Consider the following 23,114-nt stretch of genomic DNA (forward strand, 5'->3'; position numbering starts at 1 on the left):
TTTTTCACAATTTGCTAGTAAATGTACAGATAATGAAGAAGAAAGTGACAATGAATTTAACACTTAAAACTTTGAAGTAGTAAGGCCAAAGTAATATAATCAAATATTGTTTATTTACTTTATAAAATTAAAAGAACATTATGTAATTTTAGTCACTAGAGAGCGCGTATTCACAACAAACAAAGATGAGATTGATGACACTGTGAATGAGTGTGGTATCATGGCATTTGTGGTTTTCATTATGGGACTACTGCAGAAATCATGTTCATGGGTGAGCAAAAGTATTTAAAACATTATGAAGCAAAGTAAGGCTGAAAGCTGTCGAAGAGAGAGTGCTTAAGCACTTGCTGATGAGATACAAATGTGAAATGACACAAAAGAGACAGAGCTTTTATTATTATGACTGCTTCTGATTCTTACAGTCTTTGTCATGTGGGGAAGAAGTAGCACTGTTTTATCATACTAAATACATTTTAGGGTTCTGTTGTAATGCTGCTATCTATCTATCTATCTATCTATCTATCTATCTATCTATCTATCTATCTATCTATCTATCTATCTATCTATCTATCTATCTATCTATCTATCTATCTATCTATCTATCTATCTATCTATCTATCTATCTATCTATCTATCTATCTATCTATCTATCTATCTGTAGTAAGTTATTACAGTAAGTAACTGTAAAATCCTCAAACCCATCAACACGACTGATGATAGCAGACATGTTCGGTCTATGTCAAAGATATCTCCGTCAACAGAAGAGCAATGATGTGAGTTTATCTCCCTGTAAAATCTCTCTGTTGCTGTTTAGGATGTCAGTATTTCAGACATTTGATGACACATGCTGGGCAACTTTAGATCAGACAGAAACTGACTGAGACGTTTTCACAAACCATAAATTCTGCTGGAATTGTACAATGCATCATCTCTGCCTTCATAATGTAGGAGATTTTAAGATAGCATGTGGTTGTTTTTCATATTTTTTGAATATACACATGATAAGCAAAAACCTCCAAGTGCCATCTTAAATTTTCTTGTAAACTGAGCATTTTTCTCAGGCTCCTGTGTGTAGGGTTAGTAATTTCACTTTTATGGGAAAAATGTATTCTTTTCATTGCCTTTAAAGTGAAATAACTGAAAATTTAGATGAAAATTTTAGGCACTCAGAGATTTATGCATTTGAACTCTTTTCTGTTACAACTTTTTCTCTTTTACTGTCAATAGAATATTATTGAATACATTACAAAATAATTGGGTGATTAAATGAGATGTGAAATATTAATTCAAGTTTTTTTGTTTTTTGTTTTTTTTTTATTGGGCTATAACTATACCCAGACAGCATACAAATGTGGGCCACTTTAGGCAGTTATGCGGCACTGGTGGTCTTCCTTCGGCCCGAAAAAAAGGAATGTGAGCCTAAACTGGCCCACCTGTACAAAGCCAAAAGGGGGCCAAAAATTCGAATTCATTAATGGGCCATTTAAGGTAAAGATAAATTTGGCCCAAATGATGGAGGACAAATGTGGGTCACAGTTGGCAAAAATGTGGCATAGTCATTTAAGGGTAATCTGGGTCTAAAACTAAAGTGGCCACAAATGTAAGTGCAAATGTGGCCCAGTTATCTTAAGACATATGTGGGCCACTTTTGGCAAATATTTGGCACAGCAAGCTCTGGCTATTGCGGCTGTGAGCCTATAGTGGCCCAAAGAAGATATGGCAAATGTGGCCCAATTATCCTAAAACAAATGTGGGCCACCTTTGGCAAATATTCAGCACAGTTAGTTCTGGTTAATGTGGCTGTAAGCCTAAAGTGGCCAAGAGAAGATATGGCAAATGTGGCCCAGTTATCTTAAAACATATGTGGACCACATAGACTAAAGTCACCATCATGGAGAAAAGTGTTTGCTTTAGTTGGGCTCATAGCCCTGAAACTCTTAATATAACATTTATTTTGGGCTGCTGTAACTTTTAAAACACTTTGCTTGAAAAGTTTATTCATTACAGCAAACAAGCCAAGTAAAAAAAAACAACAAAACAAACAAACAAAAAACTAAATAAGATTAAGTGAGGCACAACCTGTGATTAAATAATATAATTTTCTGATGTTAACCAATGTTTAATTCATTATTAAAAGTAACGTAATAACATGCTTGCACATGCCACAGAATTATAAAGGTTTATAAGCTAAAAATATTCTATGGTTCAACTCACAGACACATCAATAATCAGCGTATCAACCTCAACTTCGATGACAATTAACAAAATGATCAAAACGCACAAACATCACAAAAAGGATATTAAAAGTGAAAAAATCAACAACGTCAACATAAACAGCAGAATCAAAAGCAAATACTGGAAACTGGAGCATCAATAGTTATAGAATGTATTCAAACTGCGATGCATGCTGGGATTTTTGTACTTTGCCACACTCAACAAGTGCAAGGTGTAGGCCAGGCAAACACGAGCGGACTGCCCAAGTGCCATCATTCCATGCAGTATGTGGGCCTGATGTAGTTTTTACATATTTTTATATAATATAATTTTTTTTAATATAATTTTTTTGATAATTTTTTTTTCAAGAACCTTAAGCAGAACTAAAAAAATTGACATTATATGTTACTCCGGAAAACTTGTCTTTCAGTCTGAATAAATAAGCTTTCCATGGTTTGTTAGCATAGAAAAAAAATATTTGATACAATCGGGCAGATAAATAATATTGAGAAAATCATCTTTAAAGCAGAAATTTGGTTTTAATGTTTTACTTTATGTTCATGATTTTTCATGAAATAAAAGTAAAATGTATCATTTTGACCAATATCATTTGTGCAATTTAAGACTTGTTTTTGTAGTCTATAGGGTCAGAAACAGTATATACCTACTCTATTTGTATATGTTCATTCATTCATTTATTTTCTTTTTGGCTAAGTCCCTTTATTAATCTAAGGGTCGCCACAGCGGAATGAACCGCCAACAAATCCAGCATATGTTTTACGCAGTGAAAACCATTCCAGCTGCAATCCATCACTGGGAAGCATCCATACACACTCATTCACATACATACACTATGGACAATTTTAGCTTACCCAATTCACCTATACCACATGTTTTTGGACTTGTGGGGGAAATCGGAGCATACGCGGGGAGAACATGCAAACTCTACACAGAAATGCCAACTGACCCAGCTGAGGCTTGAACTAGTGACCCTCTCGCTGTGAAGCGACAGCACTACATATTGTGCCACTACGTCACCCCTATTTATAAGTAATGCATTTATCATACTTTTCCATTAGACTGTTGGTTCTAAATCTGTCTACAATTAGTACATTTCTCCCAGATGAATCTTGACATTTTCTAATAAAGGTGTATGTCACAGGAGATTGTCCTATGTTTACATTTCTAGTTTTTTTTTTTTCTGTGTGCTATGCAGTGCTGTCATTTCCTTTCTGCAATGACATGATCTGTGAACAAATTACCGTAAGAGCATAGTTTACATCAGAACACCCCTCCAGAGTACAGTTGACAACATGACTAAGTAATTTGACTGTCTTATCCACACACAATGACACAAAGACTTCTCATTCTGATGGCACTGACACATTTATTGACCCTGAAATTTAGTTTTGATAAATGCACTTATTGCTTTACAAATTTCAATTCTGATCTGAGAAATATACCAAAGCAACTGTAAATGCTGCTCTGCTTTTTGAGTTCACACTTGAAAATGATTATTGATATGTACATATTATATCATTTGTCAAGATGCTGTAAGTTCAGGTTTAGTTTTTAATATACTGTAAACGTCATGCCAGATGTTAATGTTAAAATGAAGCTAATGTTTTAAGAAGTTTACATTTCGTCACCCAAAATCCTCACTGTACTGAAGACATACAGCATTTAGAAAAAAATAACTGGTTGTAGTGGATTTGAATAAATGCTCATGGTTAAATGTAAAATGCTATTTTTTTTATTTATCGATGAAACAGTCTGATAACATATTTACCTAACATATCTGCTTCTTTTCTATTCAAACTAAAATATTGTAACTCTGATATTTCTTATAGCATAAATTGGTCAAATTGCATATTATTTCACAAAAATGTTCATTCTAAACTCTTCTGAAGGTTAAAACATTGTTATTTTGTTGTCTAAAAATGAACATAAAGAAGCATGGCTCTTTTATTATTTTGACCAAATGCCAATCAGTGCTCTAAATAGGAACATATTTTAAATTTAGAAGAAATTCCATCAATTGTATGCAGAACAATAAAACACGACTTTTCACCAAAAAAAAACAAAACAAAACAAAAAACAACCATGAATCATAAATCCAGAGAAACTGACAATTTGCAAGTTGTTTCTTTATTTTCCCACATCCTTTTTTAAAAAATTTGTTAAAGGATGAGCAAAACACACAGCTGCCAATGCTGAGGAAGGCATTCAAACATTTTTCGCTCTCAGAATTTGAAATTATTATTCCACAGTTTTTCTCCATATAGCCTGAAGTAGGAGAAATGGAGAAAAGAAGCCGTTGCAGCATTGCATTTTTCCATGTAGGAGTATAAGAGCCTGTGTTATTTGCATACCAGGGACATATTTAAGCTGTATTACATGCAGGAGAAGTGTTACGGGAAAAGAGGCTATACATCTAAAGTAATGATGAGTTCAAAAAATGTGTGAGAAACAGCTTTATACCCTGCATGGAAATACAGTCGGTGGGATCATTAAGTCTCCCCGGCTTCAAAGTGCTAAAGCGCTCAAAAAAAAAAAAAGAAAAAAAAAAGCCTATTAGCAGTCACTGGGAAGCTCAACTCTGCACTAAACGGCGTGCTGTTTTCATGTCTTCCCTCACAGATAAAGCCTTATCTATTTAAGATGCTTGAAAATAGCTCATATTGAGCAGCATATTAGAATAAATTAAATAAACACATTGCACATATATAAATCAAACTCCATGCGGTTAATCACACGCACAAAGCAAAAACACCCACATTGAAAAGCCTCGCCGAATAAGCAAAAAATGCAGCACAAGACCAGGCTTTTCTCAATCTGGTTAAACAAATCAATCAAACTCCTGGAGATATTTGTGGAAATGTCTGCAGTTATTTATTACTGAATGCACATGGACAGGATTATTTCAATAGTGCTATTAAAGCCATTTTATTTCAGACAACTATTAAACACAATGCAGTTACGGTAATCAGTAAACATGGTAATTGAGAAAGCATTTGTACATCAATTCACTGAACAATACACTAGGTTTTGGGCACATTGTGGTGTTTAAATCAATACATACAGAAACATGTATGATTTATTTTTGTTTAGGATTAATAATAATCCCTTCTTCTGAGATTTGCATATCAATTGCATTATGTTTGCATATTTTGCTTATTAATATAACATTATTCAATAAGAAGGAGAAGCACACACACACACACACACACACACACACACACACACACACACACACACACACACACACACACACACACACACACACACACACACAGACACACACACACACACACACACAATAATATACACACAATTATTATTATTATTATTATTATTATTATTATTATTATTATTATTATTATTATTATTCATTTATTTATTTACCTTCGGCTTAGTCTCTTTAGTCATCAGGGGTCGCCACAGCAGAATGAACCACTAACTTATCCAGCACATTTTTTACACAGTGGATGCCCTTTCAGCTGCAACCCAGTACAGGGAAAACAACAATAATAATAATAATAATAATAATAATAATAATAATAATAATAATAATAATAATAATAATAATAATAATAATAATAATAATCATCATCATCATCATCATCATAATCATAACCATAATAATAATATAATACAAATGAGAAATGAGTACAATCTAAAAAAAGGATTTGTAGTCAGGTGAAAAAGTCAAATTATGTCCTATCATCTTGCAGTGCCTCAATACTCAACAGTATGAAATGTAACCTAAACTTGAAGGGAAATGGAAAACCTAAAATAACGTGTTTATATGACAACAAAACATAAGTTCTATCAGAATGCGTCATGTTGTAGCATGTGGTGCTGACCATTCCAGGAGCAAGGAAAAGTCTAAAGATGGACTTTGTTAACTGCAAATAATGAGTAAGTACCCCGATATGTTCTATTTATTGTCACATTTGGGAAACCTACATAACTTATGTATGCAGGACCCACACACTGACTGGCAAATTTTGCCCTCTAGACACCAAGCTTTGAATATGGCAAGTTAATGTTGGTAAATAACAGTGTAAGCACTGTAAACAAAAAAAACAAAAAAAACGATTCAACATTTTAGTTTTTTCAACATGAAGTTTTCACTGTATCAACTTGTCTGTAAGAGAGTGTGCCGACTCAAATTAAAAACATGCTGAACCAGCAACCTTTAAGTTGTGCCTCATACATCCAATCCAGCAGGTGGAATATGCACCATTAAGTCAGTTTGCCAACTGTCAGTTAAACACAAGAAGAAGTCAGACACATGGGATATTGTTTACATTTCTTTATTGTTCAATCATCATATTTGGTAAATAATGCTTTTTCAAATGAGTGTTATAACTTGTAAAATGACACAACTGATTGTCAATGTATTGTTCCCCGTATAAATGTTTCTAGAGCAGATTAGACCATTGCTAAAATGTGGAGTTTGGCAACATGTATAAAGCTCAGTAAAGTTTCTTAGGTTTGAACTTGCAATATCTCAATATGTGTATAAATGTCTAATTCCCTGACTTAAATACTACAAGTATTTCATATAGATTTTAACAGATCTTCCATTTATATACAATATTTTGAAAAATCATTCATTCATCCATTTTCTTTTCAGCTTAGTTCCTTTATTAATCTGGGGTCGCCACAGCGGAATGAACCGCAATCTTATCCAGCATATGTTTTACAAAGCGGATGCCCTTCCAGTCGCAACCCATCTCCGGGAAACATCCATACACACTCATTCACACTCATACACTACAAATAATTTAGCCCACCCAATTCACCTGTACCGCATGTTTTTGGAAGCACCCGAAGGAAACCCACGTAAACACGGGGAGAACATGCAAACTCCACACAGAAACGCCAACTGACCCAGCCGAGACTCAAACCAGCAAACTTCTTGCTGTGAGGCGACAGCACGACCTACTGTGCCACCGTGTTGCCATTTTGAGAAAAAAAATAAGTAATTCATTTAAATGTACTTTTACCAGTATTTCCATTCCTAATTCATACAGTTGTCAAATATTTTAAAACAAACATTTACAATAATTTACCCAAATGTGATTTTCTCATTCTAAAGGTTGCAGCATATTCCCAGAGACCATGATGACTTACAACAGGTGACATTTTATTAAACATCTCTTTTTGTATGTTTACAGTAGAGAAATATTTAAGAAAATGTTTTTACAAATGTTTCCAAACTTTTAACTTTTAAACAAAACACATAAATGCCAAATGTTCTCCTTCTAAAAGTTACAGCACAATCCCAGAGAAAGTCAGACTTACTATAGTTGAGATTTTACCAAATATATCTTGCCATATGCATACAGTAAACTAATATTTAATCAGCAGTAAACAAATCATTTTGAAAGATTTCAGTAAATTTCAAAGATTTAGTGATTACTGGGGTCTTGATTGTGCACATTAATAAATCTGTTTTGGCTTTATTTTTTTCTTTTCTTCATAGAATGACTCCAAGCAATGCGGGGCATTTGGTGTTGATAAATTAAGTGGAGCTGCAAGTTTCACAACAACCAATCAGCCAGTTGTCACTAGACACTAAAAGCAGATGCAAGTAATGATTAGTAGGTAGATAAGATTTGGTGTACATGATGTGTTTATGTCTTTCAGATTTAGTGTTTTAGATTTCGTAATGTAAAGAAAGAAATTGAAAGATTTTTTTATTGTTTGCCATTTTTTTTATACAGCACACAGATTCTGAAGAAGCTGAACAGGAGGGATGACTCCTGGAAATCAGAAACTGTTGATGAATACTGGAGCAGATATCTGCAGTGCACAACAACACTCACTTAAAAATTACATTGAAAAAAAAGATTTTTCGATTTCTGGTGACGTTATGGTGTCATTTCTTTCCAAGAGTCTATGTTAGTTGTATATTTTAGAGATTTCCAGTTGTTTTTTTCTCTTGTTGAGATCAATTTCACTTTACAATTGATTTGTAAAAATACTTTATAAGAAAAATACATTGTAAAGACAATGTGTAAATACTTTGTGTGATTGCTAAATTAAGAGCAAAAATCTTTAATAAAATTGTGTATTGTATTTTGTGGTTTGTTCTGTTTCTAATTGAGAAAATCTCCTAGATTAAATTCAGTGAATTTGAAAATGTAAGTTAATGTATTTAAACTAAACTTGGCACGGTCTGCTAATTTGATAATGTAAGTTTATCTATTAAAACTAAACTTTGCAAGTCCAGTTAACTTGAAATATGATGTTGGGTCAATTATTTGTCTCTGTCAACTAAACATTTTAAGTTGAGAAAACTTAGTGAATTAAGTCAAGACAACTCTACTGAGTCCGTGCAACAAGATGACTTAACTAATTTAAGTTGAGTGAACAAATCATTTTACAGTGTACATATATGTTATAAATTTATAATTTCACATAATTTACATATAAAAAGTCTGAAAACAAATAATAATTTCAAAATGTCATCTGAGTCATCTTCAACTTATTGTATAATATAATATTATTAAGCAAAATGTGCAAACTTGATGTAATTGATATGTAAATCTGAGAAGTGGATTAATCTCAAAAGGGACTAAGCCAAAGGAAATTAATGAATTATTATTATTATTATTATTATTATTATTATTATTATTATTATTATTATTATTATTGTTGTTGTTGTTGTTGTTGTTGTTGTTGTTGATGATGTTGTTGTTATTGTTATTGTTGTTGTTGTTGTTGTTGTTGTTGTTGTTGTTGTTGTTGTTATTATTGCTATTATTATTGTTGTTGTTGTTGTTGCTATTATTATTGTTGATGTTATTATTATTATTATTATTATTATTATTATAATTATTATTATTATTGTTGTTGTTGTTGTTGTTGTTGTTGTTGTTATTATTGCTATTATTATTCTTGTTGTTGTTGTTGTTGTTGTTGCTATTATTATTGTTGGTGTTATTATTATTATTATTATTATTATTATTATTAATATTATTGTTGATGTTGTTGCTATTATTATTATTATTATTATTATTATTATTATTATTATTAATATTATTGTTGATGTTGTTGCTATTATTATTATTATTATTATTATTATTATTATTATTATTATTATTATTATTAAATGTTCATTGCAAAAAACCTTCAGCAATTTGTGCTTTAAATAAACATACAAACATAATTATAGTTTATCCAGCACATAAAACTGTGAAAGTATATAAAACCTTTTACACACAGCCTTCATTTGTTGATCTGTGCATGTAAAACTGAATGATAACTTTCCGCTGAATATTATCTAAGCTGCTAATGTCATTGCAGTGCTCTTTTGTAAGAATGTGAGATAACTAGATGCATCTGGCTTTATTGGTAACATTTAGCTAAATTGATGTCCTTTGTGTGCACAGGTGCCAAAGGTCAAGACTGAGGCGAAGGTCTTCTTTCTCCCAGAGGATCTGTTCGGCCGATAAAGGTTGTGTTGACCTGCGCCGCACATCAGCGATACACCACGACTGGTGTGTTCATGCACCCCACCACACAACTGAATCAGTACTGTTTTCATCTCTTTTATAGTCTTGTAGATTTGTGTGTTTTGAAAGCAACTATTATAGAGAATATGATGAGAAATAAAAAAAATATAAGGGTGGATCAAACAATAAAAAGTATAAAGAAAGCTATCTTGGAAAGTAGCACTCTCTGTTTGAATCATGAATAAATATTTTTAAGCATTAAAATAGTAAAAATGTCAAATAACAATTTTTTTCTGAACAAAAATGATTTTATTGATAAAAATAACAATTTTTCAGTGATTAAATAACATTGAAATATCCTTTGGGGTAACAATAGTTTATAAAGTATATACCAAAATTATTTAAAGCAGGAATCGTTTGATGACGTATTATTTATTTATTTTTTTTAAAGTATTACTTTTTAAAGTATGATGACCCATTTGTCAGCCTGATGTTTTCAATCATGCATAGTATACTTATATTATAGATGTATTGTGTGTTATAGCACAGTAACACATAGCTTATATAGTTGTGGTGTGTTTAATTGCATTATTAAAACAACAAAATGATTTATGCTTTGTTATTGTTTAGCTTTGACAAATTGAAGCAGGTTTCCATTTTGAGATTTTTCATATCAACTGCGAATTGTTTGCATATTATACATATGATATTTTGTATAATTATAATGATTTGTGATTTTTAATAATGATTACACTGTAAAAAATAAAAAATAAATGCTGGGTTCCACACATTTCCTTCATGTTGTCTTAACACAAACCAATTAAGTTAACTTCAAATATATCTTGGTTAAATATAAAACAATTTAGACGTCAAAGAAAATAAATAAATAAATAAATAAATAAATAAATAAATAAATACATACATACATACATACATACATACATACATACATACATACATACATACATACATACATACATACATACATACATAAATAAATAAATAAATAAATAATAATAAGTTGTTTGAACTAGCTGCAACATTTTTTGTGTATATTCTCAACATGCATTTATAAAAAAGTAAACAGTGCAGTAAACAATAGCACAATTGATTCTGAATGCTTGCATATACGTACACTACTTGCATTTATTATGTTGTATATAAGTATAAAATTATTACAAATAAAAACAAACAACATACTTCTATATTAAATTATGCATCATTCTCTTGACATATAAATTTTAACTTTAATACATTTAAATAAAATTTAATTTAAGAAAAAGAAAAAAGAAAGAAACACATTTTGTCTGGGCTATAATTTCTTTCCATAAGTACAAATAGATTATATATTTGTGAAATTTGCTTCAGATTTATCTAATATGAAAATACGCTTTCAACATTTTACTTTTTAAGTTATCAAGTCATTTAATTTACGCTGTCAAAATTTTATAACTCTAAAATACATTTTAATCATTTACATAGATAAGAATTACTTAATATATATACGAATAGTCTTTTTATATGTTAATGCTACTTCAACAAAAAGATGATCAGAAGCCTCAAAAACTAACAATGAATAAACCATGACATACACACACATTAATTCATGTTGTGTTTATTAATATATTATTGTTATTCAATAAAAGTCAGGCTAACACACAGCTTTGAGAAAGGCATGTCACAATTTTTGTTCTCAATATCTAAAATCATTATTCCACAGTTTTCCCCTTATAGCCTGTAGCACAAGATAACATGCGATTACAACAATAAGCAAAACAAATGCATTTGTGTATCTAATATTTTCATGGTTACCTTGTTCAGTCAGAAGTAAGAGAGCAGACAGCAGTGTTGTTGACTAGTTCTCCTTCAGCTAAACCAGCATACACTTATTTAATCCCAGACCGCAGCACTAAACTACTGTACACACACACACACACACACACACATGCACTCTCTGCAGCTGTGATGAAGTCATCTAGAGGTCTCGACACGCTTTCGTCTAGAAATCATCTTCAAATGTTTGTAGACTGGTGTCCGCAATACAGTTACAAGACTAGTACTGTACAAAGCCTCTGGCGGAGTCACAGCTATTTATGGTTGCTTAATACCACAAATGGTGTTGCAAGTACCTGCAAAAGCCATGTACTCATAAATCAGGTTCTGCGGATCCATCTGGTGTGTGCATGTGCGTGGAAAAGAAAACAAAAGAAGAGAAAAGAAAAGAGAATTAAGGAGAAAAGAAAAGGCTATTTATTTCTCTGCATTTAAAAAACTTTTTTATTTTTAATCCCACATTTTTGGAATGCAGTCGTTTATGATTTGCAATTCTGAAGAAAACTGTTTGCTTATTAAATAATTTATTTAAATTATTTGGTGGAATCAAACAAATATTTATTTATTTATTTATTTATTTATTTATTTATTTATTTATTTTAAATAAGTGACTACATCATTAAAATTGTGTTTTTATTTTGTACTTATTTTGTATGCAAATTGTATACAAGAAATAATCACTCATTTTCTTTTCGGCTTAGTCCCTTTATCAATCGGGGGTTGCCACAGTGGAATGAACTGCCAACTTATCCAGCATATGTTTTACGCAGCAGATGCCCTTCCAGCTGCAACAGAAAATAATCAATAAATGTATATTTAAATTACTTTCCAATTATTTTGTCTGAAAGTTATTCTGCATATTTATGTGTATACAAATATGCAGAAAAAGGAAAATAGGATTCCCTATTTTCCTTTCACTCTTGTTTACTCAACTTTAGAAAACATCAGCTGCACTGAGCTAAAATTATTTGACAGCAATACAAAAAACATTTAGTTGGGCTAACATAAGATTATTAGTTTTATGGAGAGGTGAACTTCTCTTAACAAAACTGTTGTGCCAATTGAACATTTTTTTTCTGCAGAACTAGAATGCCTGAAGTTGAGTGAAAAAAACAAAAAAAATTATTCTTATTTCTTTTCTCAACTTTTTTTTCCCCAACCTTTAATTAATAGGACGGTAAAGAGTATAGACAGGAAAGCGTGGGTAGTGAAAGGAAGGAGAAGGATCGACATGATACTTCAAGGTGGGAATCGAACTCGAGTCACAAAGATCACCGGAGCACCATGTGTCTACACACTAACCACTACACTATTGGTGATGTCGTGTACTCAACTTTTGAAAACATCTGTTGCACTGTCCCAAAATGTCTGAAGTTGAGTGAACAAAAAAAATTCTTGTGGAAATACTAAGAAATAATACATAATCACAACAAACAAACATAGCTCAATTAAAAAAAGAAACAGGAAAGCATGATTCACATGTGAAACACTACAAAGCATTTTTCTCTGTTTGTCCTGCCATGTTTTGATCCTTGTCTTATTTACCGTTATTGTTGTTTTACTTCCTGTCCTGTTTCTAATACTGTCTAACAAATGTTTTGTTAACGTTTGTCTCTGTTTTATTTGATTTTTTTTTTTATTGAACTATGTTTATTTGTGTATAACAAAAATTAGAAATATTTAAAATTACTCTGCTTCTCTGAACTTATTTAAACAGAACTGTTGAATTTATGCACAGTATTTTAGGTATGTATATTTTAAGTTGTAAATAAATTACCTAAAAAGGAAAACTTATCATTTGATTTACTTTTTTCAGCATAAAAGTTTTAAAATAAAAACACAGTACCTCACAGTTTCATTTTTTATATAATAGTAAATCTGCATTAGCATTTCATGGCTTATAATTTCCTTTTGCAATTACCTTTACATTTTTTTTTTCAAGCAGGGGTGAAAAAAAAAAAGGATTAGCAATTTTGTCATTTTTCTCAGAGTTTACATTTTGTTTCACAAAAAAAAAAAAAAAAAAAAAGTTTGCATTCTGCTATTCCAGAACTCATATGCAATTTGGGAAAAAACATTACAATTAAACTTTTTATTGTTGTTCCATCGCCGAAACAGGGAAAAAAAAAGTTTTAACTAAACATTTTCATATTGCATTTACTCTTGAAATACTAACTTGCAATTGTGAGGTATCTGAATTGGGAGTTTAAAAACTAACAAATACCTTTCGATTATTGTTTTATTCCAAAGCAGAAAAGAAAAGAAAAGAAAAGAAAAGAAAAGAAAAAAAAGAAAAGAAAAGAGATTTTATGTATGAAAAATCTAATCAAATTGTGATGATGTATGCAAATATTAGAAAGGTCTCACAAAAGTAGTCACTTTATTGCTACTGTGCGTTTCTGTATACTGAGCATTTTATGAGTCTTCACTAAGACACTAAACGCACTGTAAGCTGAAGTGAAAGTGTCTAGATCTTTCCGTGTTTTTAATATAATGATTATTGTTAAAAGTGTTCTCAGGTGTCCCAGGAGTGCAGGCACCGGCGGGTCAGAGAGTCGCAGCACTGCTTTACTGTCACCATCACTCTTCATCCCGCAGGACGTGTTAGTGACCTTACCAAAAAATCACTTCTATATCACCACACCGCTAATGCACTCTCCAGATGTTGCGCTTTCAACTGCATGTTTGATGTTTTTTTGTGCACTTACCATTCTTAATCTTATCCTGAGCGTAGCCTACAAGTCATCTTTTTAATATATAATATATTTTTTATATATATCAAAGTGGAGTTGCATATAATATCATTAATTTTAAAGGCAAGACAACTGGACTTAAGAGAAATTGAAAGTTAATATGCAATGTTCTTTACAATAACAATTTGAAAATGAAGTATAATTCCAATCATAATTTTCATGTTAGTGACATTAGCTAAGCTAATGTTAGATTTAATCTAAATATTTTTATTAGAATTTCTTCTATTAATTCTCAGTGGGTAAGAACAGTGGTAGATGTTACTTGTTCAGGCCACATCTTCTGGTGAAAAGTCTTGATTTGATAACCCATGTAAAATGATAATTATGCAAATTAATTGCATTTGCATGTTTCAAACAAAGCTAAGTTTGCATCAAATTTAATTAAATGCAAAAACATATAGTATGCAAATAAAGCTTCCTGATAAACTTAACCATCATATAAATAATAAAACTTATAATTTCTAAAAAACTGAGGCACCACTTCATGTCTTTTTCCCACTGTAGAAAGTTGCACTTCAGAGTTGAAGAGAACACACACACACACACACACACACACACACAGTAACAAACATTGTCATGCTATCTTGCGTTTGGTGCTTGAGTGTTTTGTAAGTAACTACACAAAATAATTCTAAAGATGGACGTTTGCTCTGATGTTTGCAGAATTATTAGAGCAGCACTATGTAACTTTTTTGCCTTCATTTTCATCAGTTGTTGAAGTTTTGTTTCTCGTCACTGTTGCCACTTGCTTGCTATTTGTGGAGCTGTACATCGATGGATTTGCTCTTCAGTGTTTAGACTTTTAGCAGTAAAAAAACACACTAAACTGAACTAAACTGAACTTCCTCTCTGAAAACTGGACTGACACAGCTTCAATTTACTAGAACTTAAACTGCTTTGACACAATCTACATTGTAAAAGTGCTATAGAAATAAAGATGAAGGGCTCCCCTTGTGGTTGATAAGCACAATTACCGGCTACCAGTGCCTTGATTCTTAAGGAATTTTTAAATTGGGTAATAAATCAGACATCCTGTTCAACACTCCCTTCCAGATGATGGCGGTAAAGCACTAGATGTTATTTGCCATAGACCAATAAATCCTAAAAGAAGAAGAAGAAGCAGTGGATGAATTTGTCCACTATAAGCTGTCAGAATGACAAACAGAAATCTCATCTAGAAAAAACTAGGTTGATTTACACATAATATTCTGATAGCATATACACAGAGCACTATCATAAACTTATAAATAAGAAGTAAAAGAGCTGATGAGACATGACTAAGTAAGCTCATGTAATATTTTGTGAAGTTAAGAGTATAACTGATGGACACATCTTTTGCTTGGGAAGTTGTTTGGTGTCACAGAATAGACAACGAACTTGAGGCTCAAAATTGGACTTTAGATATAAATGTACTGTATTTGTAGTATTTTTCTGTAGGCTACTCTCTGTAACATGCTATTCTGACAATTCAGAATCAACAAAACTGGAAAATCTCACGCAGCCATGTCAGAAATGACCAGACATAGATTAAAGCCATACACAATGAGAGGAAGAGGCAACTTCTAAACTTTTATATGAGATTCAACTTAATGTTAATGTAGACCTTAATGATCAGTTTAATAAAAAAATAAGCTGAACTGGCTCAAAAAATCAAATGCAGCAACAATTTTTAACAATTAACCTTTTATTTTTGTAATATTACAATATTTCAAGCAATAGCAATAAATGCAAAAAAAAAAAAAAAAAAACATTGAGAAAAAATACTTTGTATCATTAGCCAAATATTATTGGTATATTTGCTGGCTGAACAAAGGGCATCTTTCATCAGAGAGGTGATTGCATTATATATATATATTAAAAATCATATCTCAACACTAAAGGTTACCAAGATGACATTATGCTCCTTAGACGAGTTTGACTGACATATTGAGGTTTATGACCTTAAGAGGTGAATCAAGAAATCCAAGATGAAGAGACAGCAGTAATGTGGTGTCATCAAACAATACAGAAGAGAAATGCAGCCTTCAAATGTTGAAGTACAATGATTGTGTCCACTTCTTATCCTGGAATTTTTGCATTAATACTATATTTTAGAAGCTAAAATTAAAAATTAAAATTAAACTTGCTTATCCCGTTGTAATTAAATAAATGGCTACTTGTAACGTTTTTACTTTTAGCAGTGCTTGAGAATTCAATTAGGTTTAAGCCATTTCAAAGACAGTTAGTAAGCAGTTTATGATTAAAAAATAGCTAGTTATAATAGTATATAATTTATTATTTCATTTGATGGAAAGCTCATGATATCAGTGTTTTCAGCAATAGTATCTGGATGCAGACTTAAACATGCTAACGACATCATTGTCAGGGGTAGGGTAAGGGCGGAGCTAAGCATGTACATTAAAAGCATTACATGCAGTTCAGCTTGCAGCTGCACCCCTCTCATGCATGTCTTGAAACAGTTTGGGTCACCCTAAATGCTAACTGTAATTATTACATGGCTCTGTGGAATACTTGATTTTAATTGGTCAATCACGACATTCTAAGGTACAGTATATTATTGCTAAAGATAAAAACTGCTTAAGCTAAAAACACACAGTCATCCTGGTTCTAGGAATCATCTTGACCACTAGTAGGCTGCATCCAGCTATTTGCCAAAAACAAATTTGCTTGCAGTATAAAGCCTTTTGGTCTTTTACCACAGCCCACTGCTTTGTGTTGACTGCTGATAAGCATGTCGTGTTTTATTACGCGAGAACAACCAGCTGGTTATACATTATCCCTTATTTAATAACTTATTTAATAACTGCAATTGCATGTTTCAAACAGATATGGCTACAAAGAGGCCAAACGTATGCCCTGCAGCTTTAAAAATCACATTTTATGCCTTTTTGCATAAGATGTCAAATAAATCTCTGGTGTCCACAATTTCTAAAGTATCTGAAGTGTTATTTAGATGTAAGCAAAAACTTACTTTTTTTTTTGTAAAAATACATTTTTTAAATACAAATGAGTTGGTGCATTTTCAGAATAAAGGTGGAGCCTTTAATCATTATTCTGACAATCCAGAAACAACAAAACAAGCAAATCTCATGCAGCCATTCTTTTATCTTTGTAAAAAAAAAAGGTAAAAAGTCTGTCACTTGTTTAAACTGTTCATGTATGTTAATGAATTATCCTGACAGGATAAATCTAACAACATTCAAGTTCAGGTGTGTATTCCAAAAGCAATGTAATCTTACCATCTGCTAATCCCTGAAGTCTGGGTTGATTAACCCAATGCTGATTACTCACAAGACGTTCTTAACAGAACACCAAAACCATGAGTCACCATGGAAACTGAAGTCAAAAAGTAGCATGGCACACACTTTCTTTCTTCTTCAATTGCTTAATGAAGAGTTATGTTCTCAGTGCTTGTCACCTCTTATCGGTAGTTATACGTTATTTTATAGTTTAAATCATAAGTATTGGTTCTTATTATTATTGTGAAGAAGAATTATACTGTTTGTTAAAGGGTTATTATATATTAAATGATAGAGATTTATTTGAAATAAAAACTGCCTGTGTTAGCGGGATAAAGGCTGATTTATACTGCTGCGTCAAGCGCAAATGTATGGTCTGGTGCAGCCATCGCAAAGACACATAGTTCTCGTTGTGGCTGACACACATGACACAACAACACGTAGCGCAAGCTTTGTATTTGGTTGGCTTGTTAACTGTGACCAGTATGTGCGGGACCAAAAGCCACGTAAACCTGTTGGAGCGAGTGTTTTTAAGTGTCGAGTCACGTGAAAGAGCTCCAGATGGAAACTGTTGCTTTGTGTTTACCTTATGATTAATGTTGAATAAATTAAACAAATAACTGTACAAATAAACATTAACTATGTTTCCGTCCAAAGAAGTGTTTTGGAGGTGTGAGACCACTCTTTGGGAGCTGCTCAACCAGTTCTGGAGGTAATAATACTGAACCACTTTGATGACAGACTTTAGCTATGTGCTTTTAGAATGACCAAAACAACATTTCAGATGTTTTACAATCTGGTCAGTCTGCTAGTTTATCCATTAAAGCCATCTTATTGTGTTCATTTTTGTTATCACATAATCTGTTCAATACAAAATCCCTTTATTTGATGCACATGCTTTATTCAGTAAATGTTTCCATCATAGTTTATGTACATTTTGCTTTATCTGAGAGTTTATCCATACTCAGTTGTGCACATAAGTTTTTTGTTACACAAAAGTTTGTGTCATATTTTTAAAATTTCCATGAAGCATCTTTAATGCAATAGTTCAAAATGAGCATAAAATATGTGGATGGAAACATAGCAATTAGGAACTTACTAAATTTAAAAAGAAACATAGTAAGAAACACACCCATTGCTGGTAGCCCAACTGAGCCTGGTTTCTCTTGCGTTTTTTTTTTTCCTTCGCTTTAGTCAATTGGTGAAGTTTGTTTCTCGCCACTGTCACCACTGGCTTGCTTGGTTTAGGGCTTGTGAAGCTGCGCATTGATGGATTTGCTCTTCAGTGTTCGGACTTTCAGCAGTGAAAGATAAATAGTGCTGTCATGGATGGAAATGTGCAGATTCAAGGGCCATGAAACTTCCCTATTTCAGCAGGGTGTTTTTACATCTCTAGTTTGGAAAAAGTCAGGAAAGTGGGTGTGTCCAGCTCTGTTTAGGTTGGAGTGTCTGGGGAGGGAAAAGTGAAAGGGTTTGAAAAAAAATGGGAGATTTTATTTGGGCATGCGCTGATTTTCACCAAGTTAAAACAAACACACAGGCATGGGAGAAAGACAGTGACTGCGTTTAATGACGATGGAATGTTTGAGACCGCACATCGTATAAGAGAAAAAAAACCTCTGCATTTCTCGGTAACTCAAATGCACTCGGTAGGTTAGAAAGCCGTGTGTGTGTAGACTTTCCTGTCACAAAATGTGGTGTAAATTAAACACGACGGTCGGTTATAGTTTGCTTGCAGTGTTCACGTTTACACTCGGAGAGCAGCATTTACAGCAGATCTTTCATTCCATAATATTGTAGTGATATTAACGTAAACTAAGCAACTTAGCAATCATTTTGACTAAGGTCTGTCTTTAAACACTGAAAGAGTACTGCTGACGATACGAACTATAACTTTGCCATCTGAATAAACAAAGAAAGGGCACTGATCACACACACTTACCAAAAGTGTAGAGACAGGACTATCAACAACTGGAGCTGTGTATTTCTGCTGCGTGTCGCGTGCACTGTAATCCACACGTGAGTCCAGCTGCGCTCACATAGAGTGAAAATGTAAACAAAACCTTCACTGCAGCACATTAAAAAAGCAACACTTATGACTGGTATCTTCAAACAATTCTTATTCTTTTCCCATTTCTTTTGTCAACACAACGTTTCGTCTCTCTGCTGTCTGAACACTGTTTCAGGTAGAAACAGTCTTCGAAGCATGCATATTATTAACGTTGCAGCGCTGATTGGTTTGAACCAAGTCTTACTCATGAATAAATGCAGCACACTCAGAGACGTAATGAGGCACTCCCGGGTACAGACAGCCAGTCTACACGCTGGAACACACGTTAAGATCTCATGGCCGTAACACAGCTTCAAAAATTTGTTTCAAGCCGGAAGTATGAATTTGCTTGAATTAACATAAAAACAACTAATTTTCACTTATTTGTGAAATACTGTATGTGTCCTAATAGTGTTTTTACCAGTGTGGGACACATATACGACTGTTAACAGCTCAAAGAATGTGTTTTGGTGTTTCGTGACTGTTTAAGGAAAAGTAATGTATAATAAGATAAAAGAGAGAAATATGAGCGGCTTGTTTTTCCACAAGCTTGAAGAGAAATGCTTACTGAAGCGAAGTTACTGGGTTATCCTTTTTCAGATTTTGTAGAGTTGATCGATACACTGGTACCCAACTATAGCACATAAAAAGTTTGATTTTCACAATATGTATCCTTTATATAATTCACATACAATTTCACAGCAGGTAAAGCATATTCATGGTCAGTAAAGTCATCAGCCACTGGCAGGTGTGGCGTGGCATACATTTTGAGTCCTGCTCGTGAGCTTGTAAATCTCAGGACTATAATGAAAATCAGTGGTTGTCGGGGTCACGTGTTGACAGAGTTGATTTGAATTAGTTTCAAGCATCTGAAACAGAATGTCAAGCCAATTTGATTTTGAGCATTTCAAGCTCCTGTGACACTTCAAGGGGCCGCATTGATGCTTAGTGAATAAAAGGCAAGACGCATTAAATATTTCTATATTTTGCTAATCATTTAATTATTCCACCCACTCTGCGCGTGGATTAGACTGATGTGCAGAGAGAACAGCACCTAGCCACTCACCACTGTAAGAGAATCAACACTATATACATTAAAGCCAGCACTTGGCGTTTGGGTCTGATACTGACTCTATCTGAACAGCTAATCCATGCAGTGTGTGTGGGTGGGGTGATTAACGCTCGCACAACCGCATTAAAAAAAATGCATTCGCTTTGAAACTTTGAATGCGGCCGGCATGAATATGCAACTATGAATAATTGGCAGAGAATGGGAGCTGGCTTGGATTAACAACTCAAAATGCAGTTTATGACTAATTGTGTTAAGTGAAAATAAACTGGCACTTTTGTTCCCTGGATAATTAGCTTTTTAATGTTTGCCGGAGTGATTGTGGGAGCTGTGCTTTTTTTTTCAAGTGGGCCCTCTAGCTTTCCTGAGGGGAACGAGACTTGTATTTGTGTGTTGAGGAGTTTTAATAGTGGTGGGAAAAGGCTGTTTGACTGTAAATAACTTTGTAGTGCAGCATATTTATTTGTTTAGACTTCTATTGGTTATTGTGCTTGAGGCTTATTTTAATATTAAATGGAGTTGCATTAATAAGGTTTTCAATAGAGCTTTCATTCATTCTTAACACACATTTACAGAGCTAAATTTACTTTGTGCTTTGAACGTGTTTGTGTGTGTGGCATTCTACAGTATTGCCTACATTATCACTGTGTACATGATGTAAAAGTCATTTAAAATGAATTCGAATTGTTTAAGGTTTTGGGGAAATGGTGTGACATATGAGCATAATTTATACTGGTTTGTGACTAAACTGGGTGCATCAATTTATTTGTGATTATAAGTTTATTATAAATATATAGAATATCATATGAATAGGATTTTTTTTCTTCATGTCATATCATTGAAGCTAAACACTGAATCTGAATCTATATTTTTTTAAAATGTTGATTATAATATTTAATTAACCCAAGTTTATTAAACTATATAGTATATCATAAAAAAAAACTTTTTTTCATGTCATGTCATTGAAGCTAAATACTAAATCTGAACATCTGAATCTGTATTTTTTTAAAAAGTGTTTATTATAATAATGACTTATGAATCAAAATGACCTAGGAACCATTTTAACAGCAGAAAAAAACCCTAAATCTCCAAATACAATCTTTGTTTATCTTAATGTTTAGCTCTTTGTTTTTTTAAAATCATAATTTTCTTTAATATTTTCATGAAGGCTGAAGAGCGGATGTTGTATATAGAATTCTAAGACAACACAGAATTAATTCGGATAAATTTTATTTATTTCTCTTGCAAATTATTATTATTATTATTATTATTATTATTAATGTTGTTGTTGTTGTTGTTATTATTATTACTTTTATTATTATCCATTATGATCATCTCCATCATCATCTTCAATATATTGTTAATGTTGTTGTTGTTGCTGTTGTTTTCTAATGCACTAATTATATTAATTTCTAATTATATGAATGTTTTATAAGACAAAAATATTATAACACATTCTGCACAATTCAAATCCAGCAGAGCTGAAAATATTATTGTCAACTCATAAAAAAAAAAATCTAAATTTCTAAAATTTTATTAAAATAACCAAAATCTAGTTATTCTGTGCTTCTAGAAAGTTCCCCAGCATGCATCCCCACAGTACTGATGGCCAAAGCGAAACTCAAGCACCCCTTTTTCAATCCATATCCTTTTTCCACTTTTTCCCACTTCCCAACTGCCCCTCTCTCCTCTGCACGAGGGCCACGGGGTAATTGGAATCAGTTATTCAAAACATCTCTAAATGTGATTTAAATGGCGAGGATTTATTAACATAGAAGGAAACCATTAAAAGGGGGCTTCGGAGCAGGGCGAGGGGGGAATTCCATTTTCGGGAGGAGAAGGAGAAGAAGAAGAAGTAGAGTGGGGGGCAGGACGGGACGGCCCGCGAGGGGGAGAAGAGAAAGCAATTACTGGATGTAAAGGCCACGAACGGAGCCCCCGCCGTCACTGAGAAATCAAATCTGTCAGCAATTAGGAGGATCTGAGGGGGCCGAGCAGCACTCGCCGCTGGACAATAGGGGTGCTGGGACTCTGAAGAGGAGAAGGGGGCCGCGGCAATTATGAGAGCTGATAGAGTAGCTTTATTTATCTAAACAGCAGGTTAGTCTCTCGTTCGGCCTCTTTTGTCACTTGTTGCGGATGTGAAAGGGGCACCACTTCATCCAAACGCTCTTCGACCCCATCACCGGTTAGTGTCTGAAGTGGCTCCGCTTTTCACTACGGCCTGCTGGGATAAACCAGTGCTTGATCTCATGGCCCAGCAATGCTAACCCTTCACCTTCAAGAGCAGATCTCCATGCCGTATACCATTGAAGCGTCTTATTGAGGCATTGCAGAAGGGTCTGCATCCTCAATATCAAAGGCCACAGGAGAATGAATGGGTCAAAAGGCCCTTGTTTAAGGATTCAGGAAAAGAGGCTCGGGAAAAGGATTAAAGGTGGGCTGTCTAATGTTGGTCTTCGTGTAAATGGTGTAACGGAGAATCGC

This window comes from Danio rerio, chromosome 13 (assembly GCF_052040795.2).
Source record: "Danio rerio strain M-AB ecotype USA chromosome 13, GRCz13ab, whole genome shotgun sequence".
NCBI lineage: Eukaryota > Metazoa > Chordata > Actinopteri > Cypriniformes > Danionidae > Danio > Danio rerio.